A 14477-nucleotide genomic window follows, 5' to 3' on the forward strand; every position below is an offset into this window, starting at 1 on the left:
GTTTTTACCCATATATCTAACTCAAGTGAATTGAAAAATTTGTCCAAACACCTTGAAAGTATTTAGAATATGCCAGAAGCATCACAATCTCGTGCTATTAGCGTGTATTTGACTCTTCAATAGTACCTAAATAGATTATGAAGACTACAAAGAATGGGTTGCTTCAGGTATATTAGCTAAAGCAATATCTCCTAATAAATATGATAAAATACTACAAAGAAAGCTGCAAAACCTAAAAGCCTTTGATTAAAACTACACATATGGATGACGTAAATTGTATTAGACTTGAAACAAATCATGAGAAATACAGAATTTTTTTTATTATAATTTCAAAAGTTCATCGATAAATTGTGTACAAGAACACGCTTGAAAAAATTCTTTACGTTTTCAAATGGAGTGGAAACGAATCTGCTTCTTGATTTAAATTTCAGAAATGCGTTCATGTTAATTTCGTGCGGCAACTTAAAACAGCAGTATTACAAACAGTTTGCTGCTTTTCAGTACTTGAACTGAATAAATGTAATCGAAAATACTCGAACAATAATTCAGTTTAATTTTTTTCATGATTGCAATGTAACGGGTGATTTTTTAAGAGCTTGAGAACTTTTTTAAACAATAAAACGCATAAAATTTGCAAAATCTCATCGGTTCTTTATTTTAAACGTTAGATTGGTACATGACATTTACTTTTTGAAGATAATTTCATTTAAATGTTGACCGCGGCTGCGTCTTAGGTGGTCCATTCGGAAAGTCCAATTTTGGGCAACTTTTTCGAGCATTTCGGCCGGAATAGTGCGAATTTCTTCGGAAATGTTGTCGTCCAAAGCTGGAATAGTTACTGGCTTATTTCTGTAGACTTTAGACTTGACGTAGCCCCACAAAAAATAGTCTAAAGGCGTCAAATCGCATGGCCAACTTACCGGTCCATTTCTTGAGATGAATTGTTCTCCGAAGTTTTCCCTCAAAATGGCCATAGAATCGCGAGCTGTGTGGCATGTAGCGCCATCTTGTTGAAACCACATGTCAACCAAGTTCAGTTCTTCCATTTTTGGCAACAAAAAGTTTGTTAGCATCGAACGATAGCGATCGCCATTCACTGTAACGTTGCGTCCAACAGCATCTTTGAAAAAATACGGTCCAATGATTCCACCAGCGTACAAACCACACCAAACAGTGCATTTTTCGGGATGCATGGGCAGTTCTTGAACGGCTTCTGGTTGCTCTTCACTCCAAATGCGGCAATTTTGCTTATTTACGTAGCCATTCAACCAGAAATGAGCCTCATCGCTGAACAAAATTTGTCGATAAAAAAGCGGATTTTCTGCCAACTTTTCTAGGGCCCATTCACTGAAAATTCGACGTTGTGGCAGATCGTTCGGCTTCATGATGAAATGTCAGAGCATACTGAGCAAATAATAATGCATGAAAATCATAACCTCAAAAAATCTGAGCAAATACTAATGCATGAAAATCCTAACCTCAAAAAAATCACCTTTTATATGGGTTTGTTTACCTATGTATGTTATGACCAGAGATGCCAGATATTTTCATAGAAAATCTGTATTGATTCGTATAAAATATTTGTATTTATCTGTATTCGCTAATATGAAATTTCTACAATACAATTATGTTAAAAGGTGTTATTCCAATAGATTATGGTTATATAGTGGTAGATTAAATTTCATATCTTATATTATATTCATCGACGAAATTTTATAATTGTTTTCCTATCAACAACAATTGAATTATGGTGCCATATACTTGTCTAATTTGAAAATGTTCACTTCATAAGCTGAGATGGATTTCCAAAACCCAATATGCAACGTCGAGTCAGGTAATACAACTGTCAGTCTGGCAATAATGTTTCATGATGCCAAGACTTGTCTTACTTTTAAGTTCAATTTAGTTACAAATTTTAATATAAATGGATTTCAGTGTTCTTCATTAAATATCTTCACTAAAAATATATATTTTAAAAAGTGATTTGTACGTTGATTCCTAAACGTTTATCTCGTCATTGCAATCAAATACTAATAGATAGCTCAAATACTAATAGATAGTTCAATTTTTTCCTTAATACTTTTGGTGGAATCTGTATGAATCTGTACTAAACTTAAGAAATCTGTAAGAAATTTGTACTCTGTATTAAATCTGTATGCGCATGTAAAAATCTGTATAATACAGATAAATCTGTATAAATGGCATCTCTGGTTATGACAGTTCGAGCAGCGTCAGTCGAAATCTAGTACCACATTGTTAGGATCTCGATCACGAGGTCGAAAGCGATACGTAATGCCTCAGTTCAGTCGAATCGACTTCAAAAATAATCGTTTCGAGCAACTCGATTCGAGATGCATAATGTCAGCCCAGCCTACCTGACAGAGTGCCGTCGGGCGCATTGTGGAACTATGATTGTTTATCACCTGCGCGGAGATGCGGGAATGGGAGGAGGGAATTGAAACGCGCAAAATCTTGAAATTATCGTATGTGCTTTGTCTTGTCTAGCTAGGAAACAGTACGACCGGGTTAGTCAGTAGAGGAGGGCCACGGAGGCCACGGGCAGTCTATCGAGGCAGCGAAGGAGTAGATTCCGTACGCTTGCCACAAAACGGTAGATGTTGAAATCCTTTCACTTTTGCTGCAACATGTTTTCAGCTCAGCAAACTCCGGCAGCCTGATCGAGCGCGCCCAATTAATCGCAAACAGTCAAACGTGCAGTCGCTTTAGGAACACGTATCGACGGGTAGATCCAAATGTCCGGGGACCAGTATTTGCCGGTGTTAGTCAATACTCTACTGTATAGCTATGTTGGGCACTGTGCAACTTTAATCTGATATCGGCTGGGGTCCAGTCGTGCTTTGCCCCGGTTTTGTGCCGGTCGCCATTATATTCTGTGGGTGAGCCCCTTCAGAATTTTGAAGCTTGTTTTCAACGCATAACTTCTCAATGGTTCTCGCTAGAATTAAACCTTTCAGTACCGGTTCGAGTTGATCAGGAAAGAATGCTGCCACCAACGACCCAAACATATCAGATCTACCTGCGACTTATTACAGGAGGACAGGTTACTCGTGGCCGTGGTGAGTGCCAATCTCGCATATATCTCTCGAATGGCTCTGAAGTTTGCCACATGATTGGTGACCCACCGCGAGGATAAAGTGCTGTTGATGACCGACGCTGATTGCGCATGTGAAGAGACGAATCATTCCATCAAGGATTTCAGTCAAGGGGTGATCGTAAAAGGCAGAGATAGAGACAAAACTGTGAGACACGTGATTTGAAGTCAATTATGATGATGATGTTGATGATGACGACGGTGACGCAACGGCATCGGAATGTGGCGAGCCTTATGGGAATTGTTGTTTTCTGATTATTTTCTCACTTCTTCTCGACTGTTGGCGCGTTTGTCCGTTCAATGAAATTGTTGTTTGAGAATTGTATTTATGTTGTACATGACATTTCTACGGGAACTTTTCCGAAATAGGAGGTCTGAGTTGAATTCGATCATTCGCTATGCTTAGTATTTATAGCTTTGCAATAAATGCTTTCTTTTATTTCAATTCAAAAATAACATAACACATAACCGTTTGAATTTTGTTTACGTTTCGTCTCAGACTCATTCAAATTGAACTGCTTAATGCAAAACTCATAAATTCGGCTTACCCCTGAATGACCATACCTGAATCGGCCAGTTAGAGTCGAAAAACCGTTTTCGCTCGGCACGTCAGCTTATAGTTAACCAAATTCAGGTCAATTTTCCAAATATACAGAATTTTTCGAATTTACAATATATGCCAAATTAATCGAAATTTTTAAATATATCGAATTAACCAATTAAACCAAATTCATCACAAGAGGACGCGTATAGTGTGATGGGAAAGTCGATGCCTCTCACGCAGCCCACCTTCTTTTCGATTCCCTACCCCGCACATAGGGTCAGACAGTTTTTCGGGCCCGAAGAGGCGAATGACCATATGGTTGAAGTCTCTACAATCGAAACAAAAAAAAGTCACCACATTCACCTAATTTGCCATATTTCCCAAATCTTTCAAATTAACCGTTAAATTTATCGAATTCACCACATTTACTTAATTCATCAATCGGCCTAATGTATCAATTTTACCGAATTTAACAAATTTTCGAAATTGACCGAATTGCCTAAATTTACCACATTTACCAATAAAACTTACCACATTTACCAAATTTATAAAATTTTATAAATATGTAAAACTCATCAATAAAATTCACCAAATCAGCCATTTTTTTTCTAAACTTACTGAGACTCACAAATTTATCAAGCTAACCAAATATAACCAAATTTCCAAATATTCAAAATTTATCAAATTCACCAAATTTATCAAATCGACAAAATTTACTAAATTTGTCAAATTTAATAAATTCTACAAATTTACCAAGTTAACCACATTCAAACCGATTTACCAAATTAATCAAAATGTTTAAATATGTCAAATTTACCAATTGTAACAAACTCACAACTTTCACTAAATTTACTATATTTACCAAACCTACCAACTTTACCAACTTCACCAAATTTTCCAAATTCAATAAATTTTCCAAATTCAATAAATTTTCCAAATTCAATAAATTTTCCAAATTCAATAAATTTTCCCAAGGATTCAAATTTACCAAAATTGCCCAATTTACTAGATTTACCAGAATTTTCCAAATTTACCACATTTACTAGATTGACCAAATCGACCAATTTTTTTTCTAAATTTATCAAATTCGTCGGTATAAAAATCGTAAAGTATAAGGTATAAAATAAGTATAAAAATCGTGTTTTAAGTTGGAATAGGGGAAAAAGTCGCTTACACAAAAATTTCGATATCTCCGTTAAAAATGGACGGATTTTAACAATCTATGGCTTGTTGGATAGGTGTCACCGTGCAGAATCTATGTCTGAAAATATATTCTGTTTTCAAGGTCAAGTGTGACAGATACTGTCAAAAAACTAAAAATTTCGACATTAAATTTCGTATAACTCAAAAAGTAAACATCCGATCTCAAAACCATTCAATAGCGTTCTGGGTGAAGGGGAGACCTTTCATTTGCGACTAGTCTGATCAAAATCGGTCCAGCCATCTCTGAGAACTCGACCCCTTAGTTGACAACACACATACAGACACACACATACACACGCACGCACACACACGGACGTTTGCTCAGTTCGTCGAGCTGAAACGATTGGTTTATTACATTCGGCCTTGGAAATTTTTTCTAAAGTTTGAGCGAATTCTATACCCATTTTTTATGTATAGAAAAAAATAAAAAGAGCCGCGAAAAAATTTGTCAAATGTTTTATTAAAAATTATGAAAAAAAACTAAAATTGAGATACACACTGGAATAAAATCGTGAAAATCTACTGAGCCACATAAACACACATCTGCTTGGCCGGTATAAGGTGCATTTAAATGCATACAGTCGCACCTGCTGGCAAAATGCAAGTCACAGTCGAAACCAGTAAAATTCATTTGACAAATTAGGTATAAGGGATTAGGCCACCTCTAAAGTTCAATTTTTTTGTGTGTAACTTGAACTGAAGAGTAGAAAATGAACAAGAAAATTAACTAAATGGCTTGCTTTTTGCAAAAATCGGTCAATTAAAATCAAAACTCGTAAACGAATTGCATGTGAACTTACTTGTGAAATCTTAACATGGTCATGAATCCAAAAATGTTTGACATACCTGTAATGTGATTAAACAGAAATGAACAGTTAATATTGTTGGAATAAATAGAAAGAGCAGAGGAGTAGATTGCGAGTTTTACCTAACGTACACAGAAAGAAAAAATGAAATTTACACGACATGTGAATCAATTGTAACATGGAATAGACATGGGTTGAATCAAAAGTTTGAGTGAGCTGACTCAATTTTCTTGGAGATGGCGATTTTTACAAACTTAGGTTCTGAAACATACATTTGGTCTGACCGAAATTTAATCCACAACGGAGATAAATTTAGTAACAGTAAAGCCGTTTGTGAGATTTTCGACAAATTCTTCTCTAATATAAGACAAGATTTGGTTAATGACATTCCTATCAATTAAAATGTTTGTCCTACTGGTAGTGTTTGTGATTCAACATTTTTACTTTCTTCATCTACAAACAATGTGATCGATCTTTTGAAAAAATAATTCTAGTTCATTCGTGTTGAAGAAACCAGAATCACGGTGTCGGTACGAAAGTCTGTTATCAGTTCTCAGTTATCAATGATTGAGAAAAATCATAGCCCCTGTACTGGAAGTATCGAAGAAAGAATGAATCAATTTCAATGAGGTTATATAGCGTAGTAATATCATCAATAAAAACAGCAAATAATATAATAATTATCATGATAATAAAAACATGTTCCAGCACAAAGTATGTTATGTAGCTGATTAATTCACCCTATTTAGGTTGAATATCATACATAGATGTAACAGGAGTGCAGGATTTTGCTACACCAATTTAAAGGCGCCATTAAAACACTGCACCTGCTGTGTGTTTGAAACTTACCAAAACCCTGCACTCCTGTTACTTCTATAAATTAATTTCAGGTCGAATAGCGTTTTATCGGGTTGAATCAAAATAGTACATGAACATCATCATCAGTATCGATTAGCTGGAAGTAAAACAGTCGCTATAATCACTATTTGGTGAGAAATGTTTTTTTCCTAATTTTTCATTGCGTAGTGAAAGCTGTCAAAATAACAATATCAATGTGAGCACAGCAGTTTGAGCACCCCCACGCATATAAATTGACTCCTTTAATATTCTTTATCACCCATAACTAGATTACCCAAAGATAAAAAATTGACAATTTTCCATGATATTGAAAGTCAATCAACATTTTTAGACGTAAACCAATCAGCACGCATGTCTGATCTTACCCGTATGTGATTTTCTACCACAATTTTCTAAGCCGATGGAATCATCCAATGATTGTTCGTACATGAATCAATAATCATTTTAGCTCAGAATCACTACCGATTTTGTGTTACGGAAGACCAGTACCGATTTTGATCGATATGGTTTAAAGATCACTGATAAACTGATCCTAAAAGATTATATCAGTAGCAGTGCAGTAAAACTTCATTCAATTCAATTGAAGCTGAATGTGGAACACATTGACGATCTCTCCACTGCAGTAAACTTCACTCTCTGACACACGCAATGTTTGCTGACGGCCCGAACGAACAGCATTCAATTCATCACTCGTTTCTCTTCAATCGAGGCTCAGTTTAACCACCGTCAGTTGATCTCTTTAAGTAACAAAATATCTCTTTCAATAATGTAAGAGCGGCCTTCAAATGAGGTTCATGTAAACATTCGAAATGGTTCAAGATAATAGATGAAAGACTAATCAGATAGCTGAAATATCAATCACAGAATACACATTAATTAATTAATTGTTTCCTCCCTAAGATTTCATTTTTAACACTTTACTCCATTTATTCTATTCGTTCGAAATTGCTTACTACCAAGAGCGAAGACAATGAAGCAGCTAGACCACTTGGCACTTGAAACTGAGCAAGCAAAACTTCAAATGACTAGGTACGATTATTCAACTGACGATGAATTGTGGGAGCTTCACTTGAAAATGGCAGCAAAAGTCAAATGAATTAGAAGGGATATGCTGACGGTCAGTGGCCATAAATTTCATTTTCATCTTATATTATTCGATTGAAAATGAAATTTTACCGCACTGATCAGTAGTGATCTTTATTATGAAAGATCACAAGCGATCTTCTTCGATTTGACGATTTTTTGCCTTTCTCATATAGAAAGGTTATGCAATCACTTGAAAAACCGACTAGTAAAAATTGGCCCGTTCATCGAGCTGAGCAGTGTCTGTGTGTGTATGTATGTGTGCGTATGTGTCAAATAATCTCACTAGGTTTTCTCGGAGATGGCTGAACCGATTTTGACAAACCTAGATTCAAATGAAAGGCTTCATGGTCCCATACGGAATTCCTGAATTTCATCTGGATCCAACTTCCGGTTCCGGAGTTATAGGGTAAAGTGTGTTCAATATTGTACACCGTCACTTAAACTGGCGTAACAAATCCGTACAAAATGTTGTAAACAGGACTCCAAACCGTCAATCTTAGGGTCAAATGAAAGGTCTTATGGTCCTACCAAAAATTACTGCATATTTTCGGATACAACTACAACTTTCATGTATCCATGTTTCATCCATTGTCACATATATACGTAAAAAATCTGATTCTGTTCCCTCATATTTCATAAAGCAATAATTTGATGATAATTGAAAGTCAACTGATTATTGGCTGAATTGAAACTGATTTTCTTAATTCCTCCTGCTTAGATGTCCTTCTAAATGGAAGAGTAGCTAACTACCCGTCAGAGGAAAACATCCAATGGAAGTCCTTCGTTGGTCCTATCAGTTGGACCGTTGGACCGATGGATGTCCAATAAATCGGGTAATGGGGGACTGAATTGGAATTTTTACCTAAGTTTTAGATTTAGAATTTAGTTGCACAATATAGGTTCAAAAATTAAAACTAAGACTCTGAAACTAGATTTTTGGAACTGGTTGCTGGACTAGAGTTTGGAACTGAATTGAGTGCCTGAATTTAAGTTCGGGATTCGTATCCAGAACTCTCATTCTGGAACAAAATTCAAAATTTAAATTCTAGATTCTGGATTCAGGAGCAAAATTTTAGATCTGAACTCTGAACCAGAATTTTGAAACTGATTTCTTGAATTTGATTTCTGAATTCAGTTTCAGAGTTTAGTTCCTAAGTTCAGTTTCTGAGTTCATTTCCAGAAATCAGATTGAGCATGTTGGAATTGAATTCGGTACCTGGGCTCAGAAACTAGATTTTGTAGCTGAGTTCAGTGCCTTGATTAAGATTAGGAATTCAACTTTAGTATCCAGTTCTAGAACTAAATTCGGAAATTCTTGACCTGAATTTTGCAACTGTATTCGGAACCAGTCCCTGGTTTATTTGCTTGCTTGTTCCATCTGATAATAAAAGTCTTAATGAATATAAGGTCAAGTTATAAAATCGAGGATTGCGACACTTTCTGAACAAACTTATGCGATGATTCACCAAAATCGAATAAATTTTCAACTAGGGAGAAAGTTCGAACACACGCTGCAATAGGTTCGTTGGCTCCAAACGATGTCCGATGGAATCTTCGTTGTAGCAAACCTGTTGATCGTAGAGCTCGTTGTGGAACCCTGAAAGTCGATGAGAGACAGGATCTTTGGAGAGTCGATTTCCTTCGTCGTTCGAGGGGTGTCAAGACCTAACAGGCGACATCGATCAGGGTACGGTGGCAGATCTAAGGGATTTCGCCAGGGAAGGTCTCTTAGCGCAAGCCGAATAAATCTTTTCTGAACACGCTCAATCCGCAAGTTCCAAACGAGTTGATATGAACTCCATACCAAACTGGCATTTTCCAGCAATGGTTGCACTAAGGAACAGTATAACGTCTTCAAACAATGTGGATCCTTGAAATCTCTGCTGATTTTAGCTACGAATCCGAGTTGTTTCGTTGCCTTAAATATTAAAGCAGAACGATGCTGATTAAATGTGAGTTTTACATCCAATACAACACCAAGGTCGTTAACACGGTCAACTCTTATAAGTGTTTGTCCATCAATTTTGTAGTCGAAGGTTAATGGACGAAGTATTCGGTGAAAAATGTAATTACTTGACATTTGACAATGCTGATCACAAGATGGTTTCGTCGACACCATGCGACAAATTCATCTAGCAGCTACGAATTACTAAGTACAGCTTCAAATCGTCGGCGTAGATCAGCTTGCATCCACAACCAAGCAGCAAAGTGGCATCGTTGAAAAACAGTGCGAACAGAAGGAGTCCCATATTACTGCCTTGCGGAACTCTTGATTAATTCGTAAACTGGGATAAAACAGAGGTTCCCAATTGTACACGTAGAACTCCACCACACAAATAGGAACTCAACCATTCAACGAACTTGTGTGATGCACCAAGTCGCATCAGTTTACATAATAGAATTCGGTGGTCTATACGATCAAATGCCGCTTTTAGATCGGTGTATACTGCATCAATTTGTAATCTTTCTTCCATCTGCGAAAAGCAGGTCGAGGTAAAATCGAACAAATTTGTACTAACGGATCGTCCTGGCATAAATCCATGCTGATCGCAGTTGATATATAACTTTTAGTACGAGAAAGAACAACAGAGCTGACAACTATTTCGAATAGCTTGGAGGCAACAGATAGGCTCGTAATACCACGATAATTTCTCACGTCCTTTCGATTACCGTTTTTGTAGATTGGAAACATGAACGACTGCTTCCATATCGTTGGAAATATACCATGCTCGAACGATTTGATGAAAACGTAACATAATGGTTCGAGAAGAGCAGTTGCAGCAGGCTCCGCATTAAGTTCTTTAATTCTGTTCCAGTTTTACTTTAGTACAGAAGGATCGTTACAATTCTAGAAGCGAAGCAGCAATATTCACACAATCAATCAGCTAATACGAACAATTATTGATATTCGGTAGTGTAAAAGTAGCATGTCACACGTCCTCCAGTTAGGACTCTGTCATTATCCACCCGCCTTTTTTCGTACAATTCGGTAGACAGGATTCCATTGTAAAGCAATTTTCAATGTGAGGAGCTGAAGCCCCGTTGGACTAGTTTTACTTTTTTAAATGAGCACGAGGCTTACCTGTAGAATACTTCTACTTCGGGTAGAGTAACAACATATTTTCTTTTCATATGAAGAAAACACTTATTTTTCATCAATTTATGTAGGACAAAAGATAACAACAATCTGTTCCAAAAGCTGATCCAGTTGGCCGTTCAATAAACGCTCAACACCAAACAAAATCCAATCGATTTTCAGTGAGTAAGCTCCAAGTCCGACTTGTTCCAGTGAGTCTACGATTTCAGATTAGTGCGGATCCACTCACAGCCGGAAGGCAGTACAGGGTGTTGAAATGTACCGCGAAAAAATGGCAAAGTTCATCAACTATTCATAATTCAACGAGGCTGAAAATGATCCCTTTCCGAACGCACATGAGCTCCAAATTCCAAATGCGTGGGTGAGCCTGCGAATAGGTAAAAGCATAACTTTCCAAACACTATTTGAAGAACAAAACAACAAAAAATAGGCATGTTCATTAGGCTGTACTGCGACTTGTTGTACAAACTGGCCGATTGCGTTTGCGTTTGAAAAATATTATTTCATAGACCTACTCACGGGGAGACTCGACCTCTCGACACGAGTCAAGTACAATGTTTTTGTTTCACATAAAATTATGGCTCGAAGCTGGTTTCAAGCTAGTGGAAGAGGTGTCGGGAGGCAGACCATTCCGACGAAAAGTTTTTATTTTGTATTGGTGCTTAGCGCCTCAGACGAGAGCTATTTCAATTATTTACTTTGAAGTACCACGAGGGTGCGTCTGCTTGTAGTGTTAGGAATTTGACAGGGTATCCCTGTCGTAATTTACTATTATTTCATCGCCGGTTTCATTTTCTCATGAGAAGCAAAATTTGAACGCTCATAAATATTCGTTATTGTAACCATTTTGATTATTTACTCGATCCCATTACCGACGCGGATCTTTCTCTTCTCAGATTCATTAATTTTTAATTAAATAAGAAACGCCAACATTACGAAACTTCCGCTGAAAGTGGCGATTTAATTTTAATTCAATTACCGAATTCGATACTCATCGACAGTTCGCTGATTCGGCATTGATTGGACACAAATTAGTTCGGTTCGTTACGTCGAAACGGCCACTGCCAGGGTCATTATGAGAATGGACAATTGCTACAATTTTGGCTTGGTTTGCCCACCTTTAATTGCCTTTTTTTGCCAACGTAAAGGAAGTCACGGATGTGTAGTTTTTCGGGGCGTCGCTACTTGCTCCGGTGGTTGGAACAGACTCTCAACTGCATAGCATTGTCGGTAGTCGCTGGTGCCCCGGTGCCAATTATGAGACTTAGAACTGGGTAGTGCAATTCAAGTCATTTGAATTTTTTGGGTTGGGTAAATTTTGAACCATTAATGATTCTACACTGGTTTCGGATGCAGCGGTTTGTTTGGTTCTATTGAGTTTTACCAAACATCGTACGGATGGCGAACAGACATGACGATGCCCAATGCATGCAGCAACATTGATGCTCGTATGCAGTGGCGTTGTTACGCCACCGCCTAGTGAGCAATATCACGGATGACCAACAACCCTTTAGCGAGTGGAAAATAGTTGCCCGTTATTCCAGCAGACTAAACTAAAACTGACTGCGGTGTGTGGTGCAGTCCAACTTGTCCAGATAGTGCAATCAAGTTTCAGCGATGACTCCCGTTCCGGTTGAATCTTCCAGTTGCGATAGTAGAAACGTTTAGACACGATGGAAATGACAATAAAAAATAACGAACAAATTGACGAAAGTGTAAAACAGTAAAACAGTAAAACAGTAAAACAGTAAAACAGTAAAACAGTAAAACAGTAAAACAGTAAAACAGTAAAACAGTAAAACAGTAAAACAGTAAAACAGTAAAACAGTAAAACAGTAAAACAGTAAAACAGTAAAACAGTAAAACAGTAAAACAGTAAAACAGTAAAACAGTAAAACAGTAAAACAGTAAAACAGTAAAACAGTAAAACAGTAAAACAGTAAAACAGTAAAACAGTAAAACAGTAAAACAGTAAAACAGTAAAACAGTAAAACAGTAAAACAGTAAAACAGTAAAACAGTAAAACAGTAAAACAGTAAAACAGTAAAACAGTAAAACAGTAAAACAGTAAAACAGTAAAACAGTAAAACAGTAAAACAGTAAAACAGTAAAACAGTAAAACAGTAAAACAGTAAAACAGTAAAACAGTAAAACAGTAAAACAGTAAAACAGTAAAACAGTAAAACAGTAAAACAGTAAAACAGTAAAACAGTAAAACAGTAAAACAGTAAAACAGTAAAACAGTAAAACAGTAAAACAGTAAAACAGTAAAACAGTAAAACAGTAAAACAGTAAAACAGTAAAACAGTAAAACAGTAAAACAGTAAAACAGTAAAACAGTAAAACAGTAAAACAGTAAAACAGTAAAACAGTAAAACAGTAAAACAGTAAAACAGTAAAACAGTAAAACAGTAAAACAGTAAAACAGTAAAACAGTAAAACAGTAAAACAGTAAAACAGTAAAACAGTAAAACAGTAAAACAGTAAAACAGTAAAACAGTAAAACAGTAAAACAGTAAAACAGTAAAACAGTAAAACAGTAAAACAGTAAAACAGTAAAACAGTAAAACAGTAAAACAGTAAAACAGTAAAACAGTAAAACAGTAAAACAGTAAAACAGTAAAACAGTAAAACAGTAAAACAGTAAAACAGTAAAACAGTAAAACAGTAAAACAGTAAAACAGTAAAACAGTAAAACAGTAAAACAGTAAAACAGTAAAACAGTAAAACAGTAAAACAGTAAAACAGTAAAACAGTAAAACAGTAAAACAGTAAAACAGTAAAACAGTAAAACAGTAAAACAGTAAAACAGTAAAACAGTAAAACAGTAAAACAGTAAAACAGTAAAACAGTAAAACAGTAAAACAGTAAAACAGTAAAACAGTAAAACAGTAAAACAGTAAAACAGTAAAACAGTAAAACAGTAAAACAGTAAAACAGTAAAACAGTAAAACAGTAAAACAGTAAAACAGTAAAACAGTAAAACAGTAAAACAGTAAAACAGTAAAACAGTAAAACAGTAAAACAGTAAAACAGTAAAACAGTAAAACAGTAAAACAGTAAAACAGTAAAACAGTAAAACAGTAAAACAGTAAAACAGTAAAACAGTAAAACAGTAAAACAGTAAAACAGTAAAACAGTAAAACAGTAAAACAGTAAAACAGTAAAACAGTAAAACAGTAAAACAGTAAAACAGTAAAACAGTAAAACAATAAAACAGTAAAACAGTAAAACAGTAAAACAGTAAAACAGTAAAACAGTAAAACAGTAAAACAGTAAAACAGTAAAACAGTAAAACAGTAAAACAGTAAAACAGTAAAACAGTAAAACAGTAAAACAGTAAAACAGTAAAACAGTAAAACAGTAAAACAGTAAAACTGTAAAACAGTAAAACAGTAAAACAGTAAAACAGTAAAACAGTAAAACAGTAAAACAGTAAAACAGTAAAACAGTAAAACAGTAAAACAGTAAAACAGTAAAACAGTAAAACAGTAAAACAGTAAAACAGTAAAACAGTAAAACAGTAAAACAGTAAAACAGTAAAACAGTAAAACAGTAAAACAGTAAAACAGTAAAACAGTAAAACAGTAAAACAGTAAAACAGTAAAACAGTAAAACAGTAAAACAGTAAAACAGTAAAACAGTAAAACAGTAAAACAGTAAAACAGTAAAACAGTAAAACAGTAAAACAGTAAAACAGTAAAACAGTAAAACAGTAAAACAGTAAAACAGTAAAACAGTAAAACAGTAAAACAGTAAAACAGTAAAACA

The 14477-nt window shown here is 35.5% G+C and overlaps 1 protein-coding gene across 4 annotated transcripts in view; it reads right to left on the bottom strand.

Moving 5' to 3' along the window:
• Positions 1 to 14477, bottom strand: part of LOC131429962 (zinc finger CCCH domain-containing protein 13) — a 370899-nt gene that overhangs the window by 234214 nt on the left and 122208 nt on the right. Inside the window, exon 1 of one of the 4 annotated variants that reach the window (XM_058594510.1) lies at positions 5660 to 5705. The exons of the other annotated variants lie outside the window; for them this stretch is intronic. The gene's annotated coding sequence lies outside the window, so the exon portion shown is untranslated. Of the gene's footprint in view, positions 1 to 5659; positions 5706 to 14477 lie in introns of those variants that run through there. 4 annotated transcript variants of the gene reach the window in all.

Source organism: Malaya genurostris, chromosome 2 (genome assembly GCF_030247185.1).
Source record: "Malaya genurostris strain Urasoe2022 chromosome 2, Malgen_1.1, whole genome shotgun sequence".
Lineage (NCBI taxonomy): Eukaryota > Metazoa > Arthropoda > Insecta > Diptera > Culicidae > Malaya > Malaya genurostris.